The sequence below is a fragment of the Thermobia domestica genome, chromosome 7 (assembly GCF_964235325.1).
Source record: "Thermobia domestica chromosome 7, izTheDome1.hap1.1, whole genome shotgun sequence".
In the NCBI taxonomy this organism is placed as follows: domain Eukaryota; kingdom Metazoa; phylum Arthropoda; class Insecta; order Zygentoma; family Lepismatidae; genus Thermobia; species Thermobia domestica.
In genome coordinates this window covers 31,045,314-31,058,556 of record NC_137460.1, presented here as the reverse complement: position 1 = coordinate 31,058,556, position 13,243 = coordinate 31,045,314, and the positions used below count along the sequence as shown (strand labels likewise).

At 36.3% G+C, this 13,243-nt stretch overlaps 1 protein-coding gene across 5 annotated transcripts in view; it reads right to left on the bottom strand.

Annotated features, from left to right (window-relative positions):
* The window catches only part of LOC145689977 (uncharacterized), a 31,435-nt gene extending 20,258 nt beyond the window's left edge, over positions 1 to 11,177 (bottom strand). Inside the window, exon 1 of one of the 5 annotated variants that reach the window (XM_081764405.1) lies at positions 10,897 to 11,177. The gene's annotated coding sequence lies outside the window, so the exon portion shown is untranslated. Of the gene's footprint in view, positions 1 to 10,485; positions 10,646 to 10,747; positions 10,871 to 10,896 lie in introns of those variants that run through there. The other 4 variants (XM_081764407.1, XM_081764402.1, XM_081764403.1 and 1 more) reach the window with 4 other exon arrangements.
* Positions 11,178 to 13,243: the final 2,066 nt, after the last annotated feature.

The following is a 13,243-nucleotide window of genomic DNA, read 5'->3' as shown; positions in this document are numbered from 1 at the left end:
CTAATCTCACTTGGTCGATTCATGAAATTCCAGGCGGCTGAACTGCTGGAACGCTGGAGAAACGGAAGGAATCGCTCTTAAATCCATACGAATAGGAATTCAGATTTCAAATAGGGCTCGAATGAAAGATAAGAGAATGGGCTTTATTCTAAGGCGTTCTTTTTACATCATACACTGTCGTAAAAAGAAAAAAAACTTACAAAAGTGACTAAAGTATCTCAATTGGTATTCCTTTTTCTTACTCTAGAAGCCTTAATGTTAGTATCGCAGATATTGTAAAAACTCGATAGAAATCTCTTAAAGCAAACCTTAGGTTTCCAATGATATCCATATTTATATAGGACCACTAGTTGCAGAACTACAAAGATTCAAGTGACACACTGCACCTGCACTGACCTTTGTCCAACTTCACATGATAGTGCTTCCTGTTCTTGCAGATGACATGCAACGCGCGCCGCTTGAATAGTCATTATATAATTGAGTGATAGAGATGTTTCAAAACCACACTTTCTTACTCCAGCTCCTGTTTTTCGTTTAAAGGATCGTTACCCATCCGAACTATGCACGCAGAATTCATGAAAAATAGTTTCTTATGTCGACGTGTGCAAATCTAATGCTCTCGCGACACTTTCATCTACCTTGGAAAACGCAAACAACGACCTATCATACGAGAGCCGCACTTCAGCACTTTGGATAGAGTATGTTATGCATGTACACTTGAGTCGTCAGTTTATTAGAGCTGAAAAAACTGGAGATTGGGAACTGCTCCTTCACAGCAAAACAGTATGTTGCCTCATCTACATGCTACAAGTCACCTAAATTATAATAAATGTGCGCATTTCTACACTCAGGAGATGCAAAATTTGGAGTAAAAAATCTCTGCAGAAGAATATAAGTTCGCCGTTCAAGGTTCTTTCAGGATAAGAAGTGACAAATTCTGGGGTGGAGTTTGGAGTGATATTGTTTTGCAACAACAATTGATGAGAGCAATTAAAACTTCTGACGGACTTACGAGAGGCCAAGGAATAACAAACGGTTTCCTGGATCAGTGGGTGCTTTCCCTACCTGGAACTTTGCGGATGTATGTAACCTTCGAAAACTTCAGCGGTATCTCCTCATCCGTTCGAACAACATATTGATCTCCGAGAATCCCGACAACAACGCGACTACAAGGATCTTGAGAAGTTAGTTCTACGACTCTATGATCATAGTTCATTTAACGTGGACACTAACAATTTAATTTCTATTGCGATTGGAGTTGTTTCTGATGTTTCAGTTAACTGCGATTACACGGAAACTTAGTGGAAAGCCTATGTAGAGAGAATGATTGGGAAGGATTTTGGAAATTTAAAATTGAAGGGATCTGAAAGATTAAAACGTATTGAGTACAGAGGTATATTTATAGAGGTGCATGATTATGTGGTCCTGATAAGTACGAATCAATTGTTTATGCAGATAGCATGTATGATAAAAACAGGAAAATCGAAAGAAGTATCTAAAGTATGATATAGCCTCTTATCCACCGGCGGTATTCCGAAATACAAAATTAAGAAAAATAAACAAGTCTTCAACCAGTGTTCTCTTTCATTCGAGCACTCCTAGTGTTGATGATATCAAAGAAATGTTTTTCCATTAACATGATGTTATAATGGATGGAGGTATGCTGCTTCGAAAAGTTGTTTGGGCGAGTTCAGCTACGTACGAACAAGTTTCTGAATCCTATGTGACCTATATGGAAACTCACTACACCAATTTATCAACTATAGTTTTCGATGGTAATGGTGATGCTACCACAAAATGGCAAAAACAGATCTGAAGGGCAAGAAAATGTAGCTTTTTCAATATTTTAGTTGAAGGTGCAAAAAGTGTCAATGGGATTTTCTGTCAAACATCTCAAACAAAATACAACTAATAAAACAATCGAAAATTCGTCTTCGGAACGAAGGAATTTACATGAAGGAAGCAAAGTGTAGTATACCAAATTTCAAAAACCGCGAAATTATTCCAAATAAGGATCACAACGTAAGTGCCTTTTCATATTACCTTATCTCATAGTTTCAGATACAATTCCTTGCTTCGTATGTCAAGCATAGCCTTTATACTCATTATAAGAACGTGTAATGAAACTAAAACCTCTCTATCACTCAATTATCGTTTTCTATTCTCTTCAATCCATGTTTATCTCTCGCAATATTCTGTAAGAAATCACCTTAAGATATAGGTAGACGGAGAATGTATAGTTAAGTGTTTGATTCTCAGTTTACGCCCCAATATTAAGTATTCTTCACAGAATGACAGACCGGTGAATTAATAATTGCTACGGCTTAAACAAAAGTCGAATGTAATCGCAAAGTGACTCTGGCAGCTTTAGATAGTGACATTTTGCTAATGATTGTGGCTACGATCCCTAATGGAACAACCATTAATCTCCTCATGCCCAGATTTTTGTCATATGCGGCCCGATTATACCGTATTTTAGATATCCAAAACAAGATTGGTGTTATGATATCCAAAACAAGATTGTGCACACCGTGATTGGAAGAGATATTACTTCTGCTATTTACATGCAAGAGAAAAAATAGCTTGGAGTATACTCAAAAGCAACCACAACTATATGAAATGGTGGATATATTTAATACGACTGACGCAGATTGTGACATGGTACCAGAAGCAAGAGAGAAATTACTCATCATTGAACGTTATAACGGCCGTGATTTTAAGTCATTAGATCAACTGTGGATTTACAAGTACAATCAACTTGTGGCCAAGACCGCAATGACTACCCCAATTAATTTAGCAACTCTGCCTCCAACTTCAGCTGCAGCACATCAACATTTCATCCAAATTCAACAAAAATTAAAATGAAATGAAATCTTTAAGTTTAACGTCCCACGTTTATGCCGGTTAGGCTAAAGGAGACGGTGATGATGAGAGATGAGTGAAATGGAGGAATGAAGAAAGTGAGAGAACCCCGAGAAAACCCACGAGCACGGTGTTTGTCCACCACAAAGTCCACACGGCGCGAGCTGGGATCAAACCAGGGACCCCAAGCACCGGAGGTGAACGCTCTACCACTAAGATACCGCGCCCTCTCACCAAATACAACAGTGGCTAGGAAATGATCTGGACGCTTCAAAATGGGATGGAGACTCTTAAATGGCAAATATATTCCTCTGCCAAGCATACATGAACCCGAGGAGCTAGTACACATCATACCCTTCAAGTGCAAGGAAGGCTGCACCAAAAGAAGGAACAGCTAATGCAGAGCGGCTAGACACCCATGCTCCAAAATGTGTGGACGACGTTATGATTTGTGTCCAAATAAAGTAGTTGATTATGAAGCAGACGAGGTCGAACTTCGCCTCTAATGAAACAAGATAAGAAAATAGTTCTCTTTAAAAAACTCATTTGTAACCCCTTGCCGGATCTGCCCCTGCTGTCTGACCAACGAGTATTTTCAGGATACCTGAACTTACCTGGTTAAGACATTAGAGAACATTTCCAAAAAAAAGATTACAGAACTTTTCCCGGATCGCTTTCAGCTCCCAACAATAAGAAGAGCATCAAGCAACGAGAGGTTCGGATGTCTCGTCTCGAAATCCTACGGACATCCAGATGATCGATTAGACTGCGACACAGAAAAGCACCATTCACACATGCAACGAAAACACGTTAAATAAAATAATACTATGCTTTTTTTATAAATGAACTATGTACAAAAATATATATAGAAAAAAATAATCACGCACTAAACATTGATATGGATATAGACACTTAACTATTTCCACAGATATAAAATTACACTTCCCATCTTATGTTGTTACTGTCCCATAAACATGTATCGTGTATATATATAAAAATTTTCTCACGCCGTTAAATAATGTACATTTGGAATAACGCTGAGAGTAATCCCACGACGAAAGTTCCTTGCAGCTACGCTGAGAATTCACCAAAAACTCACGGTTGGGTATTCATGGAATGAATATCTGTCTGTATGGTATCAAAATTGAAAAATTACTGGGTACCGTTTACTGGTTCGAACTGGGTGAGTGGACCCGTGACTTTACTAAATGTAGGCTAGCCGCTGAGTATGTCCTTGGGCGGCTACTTGGTGTATGCCCCTTTTCTTAATTCTATAGCAAATTAAACGAACATGTTGGCTGTATCGACACATGGAGAAAACTAGTGTTGTGGTGTTCGAGGTGCGAGCTGGGTTGACCAACTGGTCATAGTTGGCAGTTCATTTTAAAATGCGATCAGGTTAAAACACCTCTTTGGATATTCAAATTAGATACTCAATGGATTTGCGTTAATTCACAGTTCACTGGCCACAATGTAAAAAAAGATGACGAAAGCTCGATCGTGAGAACTTCAAGATAAAAGTGACTCAACAATATTGCTAGGCGACCGAGCGGCTATGTCATACCTGTCATGCTAAATATTACAATAAGTGGAAAAACACTTAATTTAGTTCCAAACAATCGCATAATATAGTCTTGTCATATTAATGACTAAGGAAGTAACACCGAAGCATCCAAGTAATTGAAATACGATTTACATACATATAGTTCAGAAAATAAATAGCGTGTTTTGTTTTCACATCATGAACTTTGCGACTGCTACCGGAGTAGATACATGGCCTTCCACTAACTTTAATCTTAGACATTGGTACTAACTGTGGTTTAAAACTTAGGAGCTGCGCGAAAATCTACCTATTTCTGCAAACCCTACATCTTTCAAAATTAAATGTGTGGTCTTTCATATGTCTGATAATTTCGACTTTTGAGGCTTTGGCTAGGTTTGCAGGGTGTCTGGAACACTGTGCGGCGCAACGAATTATACAGAGGAAGCTGGGGTATGAGAACCCTGATTTAAGCACTTAAAAATAAGGAATAATTGTTTTGATAGAAAATATCTAATTATCGGTTGATTAAGCTGTTATGTCGTGTACATGAGTATTATCATTTGTAAATCTCACATTATCACTAAATTTAATATCTGCAATTATGGAACCACATATACCACAGTTTAACATCAAAGAAAAGTGGTTGATAGCACTTGCAAACCAAGTTCTAACAGTTAATATCATTTAATAACGGTGATCTAAGCAGGACAAATGTCATCCAAACAAAAATGATAAACATGTAATTGCAGAGATACAGAAATCTGAAATGCTGTGAGAACGATCATCAGGACAAAGGGGAAAAAAAAGACATTTACAGAATAGCGGGTGTAGCATCTCACTGACATCTCACGGTTTCTATCCAATAGTAGATACGGTAAATATTGTTGAGATGATAGAATGAAAAGTTGAAGGAAACGGGAGATCTCGAATAAACCCATTAACATTATGATATCCACCACTATCTTACATAGTATAACGAATTAAAAGAATGTACATACTTGTTGTGAACTACTACGCTGAACAAGGGTCCAGATAACAATAATAACAGATGCTCGATGTGTCATTCGTCACCTCAATACAATACTCTGCACTACTTGACAGTGGTTCACTTACACGATTGGAACGCATAGGTGTATTACAAATGTTTGCTAATGTATCACAATTCTTTGGTCCAATAAACGTATTTCGTTTATTTCTGTTTTGTACAGTATACATTTGAAGTGTCCCCACGAATATAATTCCAAAGAATTTAGGTCACGAGTGCGAGAAGGCTACTGTATGGGTGATCCTCGCCCTATTCATCCTTCTTGAAAGTACTGATCAAGAAATACACGAACGTCTCGCAGAAAATGTGGTGGAGCACCACTGTGTATAAATCAAAGTTGAGATATTTTCCAGAAAGGAATTTTCCAACCATTCAGGAAGATTTCGTAAAAAGAAAAAAAAAAGAATTGCAGTTATGTTGCAACTGTGGGAAGTTGTGATAAAATGTATGGCCCTAGAAGTGCGTTTCCCAACATGTCTACCCAGATGTTAATCCAGAATTTATTGGTGTCACATAGGTAAATTTGGGTTAGGGTTTTTTCTGTCCATTGGTGTACATTGAGGATATTAACATCACCCCTAACTAGTAAATATAATTAATGAAGGAAATAGAATTCTCCACACACTGATTAAAATACCACTCGCAAAGATGTCTTCGCGGAATAGTCTCTTTCTTCTATTCCTTGCACATGTTGCAAGTGAAAGGTATAGAGTTGTTCTGTGCCAAACACTTTCTACAAAGTTCCATATGAAACATCTAGCGTTGGTAGCCTTTTTCTATTGGTACAGTCCGCAGCAAAAAACCTGCAGCATGAGCATGTAAGTTTATTGAAAAAATTAGTCTTTTCCTCCAAAATAAATGAGCAGGGGTGGATGTCTATGATTCTTCTAGCGTGATTCGTGCCACTTAGACGTTATGTTGATTCACTGGGCTGTTAGGCGTAGTTTCGCAATAAACTTACACGCTCATGTTGCAGGTTTTTTGCTGCGGAATGTACAAGGATCTTCTTTAATTATCTGAAGAATTCTCTTTTCTCGATCAAGTGTCAAGACTCCGAGGGAGCCCAGCTGAATCATATGTAGCACGCACGTGCCGTATCAATAGCAGCAAAAGTACTACGGCTGAGAACAACAAGATTTACAAAATTGAGTTCTCATAGGCACGACCATAAATAATATATATATATATCTGCCATTTCATTAAATGTGTACTGATGACGAATGACACATCGAGCATCTCTTATATTATTATGTGGATTCCTGTTCAGCGCAGTACGAGAACAAATACGTATACTCTTTTAACACGTTATAATACGTAAATTCGTGGTGGACGTCTTGTGTTAATGGATTTGCTCGAGATCTCTTTCAATCTATCATTTCTTCATCATCATTTACTCGCAACATCTACCGTATCTATTATTTGTTAGAAAAAGTGAGTTGTCAGTGAATGTATTATGCTACACCGCTCTTCAGTAGAGTTTTTTTCGAATCCTTGTCCTTATGTTCGTTTCAGCAGCATTTCGGATTTCTGTATCTCCGCAAATATTTCCTTATCATTTTTGTTTTTAGACATTTATCTTGCTGAGATCACTGTTATCAAATGAAATTAACTGTTATGGATTGGTTTACAAGTGCTATCAACCACTTTCCTTTGATGTTAAACTGTGCTATGTGTGGTCGCATAATTACACATACTAAAATTTAGTGTGAAATTTACAATGATAACACTCATGTACACGACATAACTGCTTAATAAACCAATAGACATTTTCTATCAAAACGTACCTCATTTATTGCTATATGTGCTTAAATCCCGCTTTCGATATCCCAGCTCCCTCTATAAAATTCGTTGCGCCGACACGACCTAATTCTGAAACATGGATATTTAGATAGAGAGTGTACTAGTTCCTCTGATATTTCTTTAACAGCATTTAAAATCACGATTTAAAGGATCGATGTTTATCATTTATGATTTGAAGAAAAAGACGTACGGCATTCCAATAGTTGTCCTTAAGGAAACAAAACATTGATGTAAAACGATAAGAAAAATGAATTTCTTTGCAACAAACAAAATATAAAGATGCAAAAGATTGATATCTTTATAGTTTTCGAGCTAGGCAACCTCATAATTAAATTTTCCTTGTTCTCGGCATCGTATAACTTTGAAACAACGCGGTTTTCGCCCTATGTCCATATGGACTTTGTTCAGATAAGAGGATTTCAGCAGTGGATTTCGGCTACATAATGAATTAACACCCTGTATATGTTATTGGATTTATATAAAGTTCTTGCAATACCTGTGATACTAAGGTTTCCTGAATTTAAAAAGGAAAAAATAAAGGGGTTATTTTAGTTGTTTTTATAAGTATTATTTCTTTGTGCGACAGTTCATATTGTAAAATGAAACCCTTACAATAAAGCCTATTTTCTTATTTTTCGTTCGAGCTTTATTTGAAATCCATAGGCGTGATCGTTTTAAGAGCCATTCCCTGCATTTCTCCAGCGTTTCAGCGATTCAGATGCCTGGAATTTCATGAATCGACCAATAGAGATTAGGAGATTTTCGATATGTTGTTTGTAACATCAAATAGCGCTAATATATCAATTTGCACCTTCAGACAATTATTTGTAATATTATTACGTAAAGTATGTGGCCTACAGGTGATCACATAATGGTCGTGGGAATAGCGAGCAATTGTGCAGTACGCATCAATGAAACGCACGAAGCTCCGAACTATTAGCTGTACATGTACTACAAAGTTATCGATGATAAGGCGGGAGTTTGTTGAAGCTTTTTTCATTCGGGTAGTTTTACGGTATCCGTGATAGCAAAAGGTATATAACCAAGCAGAGAAAGACCAAGCTAGTTTCATTCCGACTTTTGCGGAGTTCAATCGTTTCGTGTGACCCTGGATGGTTTGTAACTAGAACAGTATACAATTCGAACTAAAGGTCTATTACTTATCTTTCATTTGAGACCTATTTTAGCTTTTTCGGTTTACCCGTTTGTATGTGAGAGCCGTTCCAGTGATAACTTCTCGTTTTCCGGCACTCCAGACCTTAACCACCTGGAATTTTAGGAAGTGAGTACAGGCGATTAAAAAACTTTTTAATGTGTTGTTCAGGACATCCATTAGAACAAATCTGTCAATTTTGAGCTTTAGACTATTTTTCGCAAGATTCAAATCTAAAATGAGTGGTCTTCTAAAACTTGCATGTAAAACAAGGAGCGCTTTACAATCAATAACCTAGGTGTCTTATAAGTCAGCAAATTCAGAGACTGATTTCACAGCGGAGCAACATCGAAGTTAATCTGCGACAGTGAAAATTTAGAATTATTTTGCACTTGTTAATCTTAGGTAGATAAAGTAGACCAGCTTCGCAGCATCATTTCCAACGGGAACTTAAGTTCATTATTTCTTGCTTGGTGTAATTAACTAACTTAGGAATTCTAAATCTAACTACTGCAAAAAAGAAGTTTAATAGAGAGTAAATGTGACATAGATTAATAGTTACCGGTACTGTCATGTTCAATACAATATTCAATGACCGGAGAAACAAATGCCTTATAAAATATAACGGCAGGGAGATTTTGGATTTTCAGGAATCTAAAGGGTAGATTAAGTAGTTTCATTGCTCTGTTTAAAATCGAACTGATATGATCCACAACGAAGAGTTTTTGATCAAACCTACATCGTTTTAAGATGAAATGGGTCCAATAGATACATTGTTAACATTATATATACATATATACCTGTCGAAGAACGTTCTTTTTCTTAACGAAATAGATATTATAGTACATTTCTTACGGTGAGAGCGAGATTCTAAGCAGGGCACCAATTAGATAACATATTTATGTCAGTTAGCAGTGACGAAGCATCGTTACCGTAAACGACTGTGATGACTTTACAGTCATAAGCGAAAACTAATATATTTGATGAAGAGGTTTAGAGGATGATAGGTAAGTCGTTCATATGCAATAAAAGCAAAAGTTGACCCGGCACGCTCCCTTGAGTCTCATACATTTATATTGAGTCTTCCTTCTTGTTGTGCTGCTATCAATTAAGCACGATGTAATTTCAGGGATTAAATGCAACAACTACAGTAAGATGTAAATAAACTTTTAGAGGTTGGGAGTGGAGCCCCCTATCAAATTTATGTCCCTAAACAATTAAACAACACATACGTCCATACATATTTCCTGTACTAGGTTACCAGAAAAGGAGACACTTATATTCAACAAGTATGAATATATCTTACAGGGAAATACACAGTTACTATAAATACCTTACAAAGTGTGTCTTACGGGAGACTTGGATTATCGAGTGTAAACTGACTTTATGAGGGCAGATTGTCACTATACGGGTTTCAAACATGGCGTAAAAGAGCAGTGCACATGAATTTGTAAACAGTAACCAGGCTGCGCAAGGTGGCCACTAGAAACCTCATATACTATTTAAACAAGTCAGGGCAAGAGGGCACCAGGGAAGCGCAGTGTACGATTGGTGTGTGTAAAGGAGCGTTCGCGGCGGTGAGTTTATGTACACTTACACGTACAGTTTTGCGATACGGATCCATAGTATAAGTAGTAGTAGGAACGGTGTAGAGGCACCGCAGGAGTTCGTTGGGATCTGTTGTCGACATAAGATGGGCAAATTAGTCTTACCAAATTTTTCCTTAAATTTTACAATCTGTGGATCCGTATAGTAGAACTACACCCAATTACAAAAAAGAAAACTTCATATGGCTTTAAACACATGCTTTGTGTGTGGCACATGTATGTGAAACCTCTATGATCACTTTGTACACTCCCTTTACATAGCACTTCACTTCATCAAGTGTTTCTTAACTAATATCACGGTGCAAGTACTACGCTGGAAAGAGCTCACTTGCACCACGCTATTATGAAACCAAGTAAAAACTTTATTCCGTGAATTTTAGAAATATATACTTCATAAAATTTTCGCCCACTGCAGTACATTTCGTTCAGATAAAACACTTATCCTAATAGTTCCCCCGCTATATTCTGAATTTACCTCTATTACTGCAGCTTACACATTTTAAGTGTCTTAATAAGACAATTGGTTTAAAACAATTCTATATTATTCTGTACTGATTGTTTACGTAACATCGCAACAACACGCAAAATCATATATTTCACTTTTTTTTTTTTTTTTTTTTTTTTTTTTTTTTTTTTTTAGTTAATTAATCTACATTGATACCCTTTATTGTTACTCTCATATTGACGTTTAGTCTGATGATCCTTAATTTTTTGTAAACTTCGTATTTCGGAATTACCGTTTACGGAAGTTAACTCTTATTTTTCAACAAATATTTCGAGTGGTGTGCCTAAACTTGACCTCAACGTAAATATGTTTTTTGATTTATGTATTTGCATGTGTTATGTTTCCACTCTGAATTAGAAACTATGTTGTACTTAAACTTACCTGGCAAACGATTGAGAACCTATGACACTGACGTGTTCTTCCTAATTTTCTCTCCCCTGATACCACCCATATTAAGAATGTAGGTAACTCGGTTATAAAACGGATAGGCTACAATTGAAAAAGTTGTTTTACGTTTGTTTACTAGGAAGATTTTTTTTTAATTCAAAACGATGGAGACACCGGCAGTTTTAGCGGGTACGCAGGGTAGGCACCGGCCTAACCAAAAATTTTTAGAAGTATAGTGCATAGGATTGTTCTTAGATCTTACTAAAGCGTTTGACGTAATGCCTCATAGAGAACTTTTATATAAAATAGAGAAATGTGGAATAAGATGAGTAATAAGAAACTGGTTTCGTACATATTTCACAGATAGAATGCAGGTGGTGGAAATAACTAGAGTAGATGGGAGAAGCTCGAAAGTAACTACTTTCATATCTACAATGAATAAAATGAAATGCGGCGTACCACAAGGATCAATTCTTGAGCCATTACTGTTTTTGATATGTATAAACGATCTCCCGGATAATTTAAAATTTGCAAAAGCCACATTATTCGCGGATGACACAAGTGTAGAAATAACAGGCGAAAACCATCAACAATTCAATACTAATATAAAAAAACAACGTAAAACAGCTAGCGAGCTCGTTTGATAATAAGTTAATAGTAAATGCAGAAGAAATCTTGTCAATAAGCTTTAAATTAACAAACAACAATCTAGATAAAGGAAGTTTAAAAATTGAGAAAACGAAATAAAACAAGTTAGTTCTGTAAAATTTTTAGGTGTACATACTTTAGATACATGGAAAATAATATTTAATTATTATAGGTTATTTATTGGTGATTGGCATAATTGTAATTTAAATAAAGTTATGTTTTGAGTTAAGAAGCTACAAAGATGTGAAATTGTGATATGTTGGAACGCCACGTGTTATTGTTATTGTTTGTTTATGTAATCAAGTTACTGATGGATGTGTTTTGATGTTCATGAAATACTGACGAGACGCTAGCTCGCAGTATGGTGTAAATAGAAATTGAGAAAAATTGATGTAAGCCTGAATTTCTGAAAGATGTAATGTAAACCACTTTGTTAGCACAAACACAATTTTGATATGGCATAATATTCAAATTCGCAAAGATTGACAGTCTGGGAATTCGTTCACAATGTGACAAGTTCTGCAACGAAAGTTTGACCAATAGTTGAGGTAACCAACATCGAGACATGAAACGACGAATTCCATCGTATGGAAAGGAGAATAAAAACGAGATCTACATTGGATCGAGGTGGGAGTTCTAGCTCAGTTTTAGACGAGAACTTGAAGTATTAAGATTCGACGGTTACAAATATTAGGAACAACCATCTTACGATGGTTGGCTGTTCGTTATAAAGCCGAACAACCAGTACAAACTTCAGTAGTTTTACATATTCGGTCGATGTGAGATAGATATTTCTTCCATGATCATCACCGAGAACTGAGACCTTCAACTGTCCAACGAATTGCCAACATAGTCCAGAGAGGAATCCAGGATTGGGTCATTCGTCGCTTCAAACAGCCAGAACATCTTAAGGTATGTGTATCTCAACCATAAGTGTTATCTGTGATCAAATTTCCAGACATTTGAGTACTGTGATCTGAATTCATTAGGTCATATCCGCTATAGCAACACATTACACGTTACACTTTCTAATTGAGTATAATTCATGAGATTTACACATGAGGTGGAGTGTTTTTTTTTTTTTTTTTTTTTTTTTGATTTACTGAATCATCCTTTCGCTAGTGCAATATATTTATTGAAACCTTCACATTTCAGATAATGGGTAGAAGCAACTTCTCCGCGTCAAACTCATTCATCCCCGAAAATTATAGGCACGACACGAGGAGGTTGTCTATATATATGAGGAAATTTAAAATGGGATTATCATATAGAAAAATTGCGAATAGGTTAAGAAAAAGTGTTCCGCCGTACAAACCATCAAAAATACTATAAACCGAAATACAGCAAAAAATATTATATTACTGCTCATTTGAATCTATATTAAGATATGGATTAATATTTTGGGAGAATACTGTAAAAAGTAGAGATATTTTTGTTCTTCAAAAAAGAGTTGTACGAATCCTAGCTGCTGTAGGACTCCGAGAGTCCTGTAGGAAATATTTTAAAGAACTAGCTATACTACCTTTACCATGTTTGTATATATATTGCTTAATAGAATTTGTAAGATCCAATATAAATGAGTACACAACAAATGGTAACGTGCATGGTTATAACACAAGAAAAAAAGACCAATTTTCATCCACCAAACCATAGAACAGCAATGTACGAAAAGCGAGTACAGTATGCTGGTATT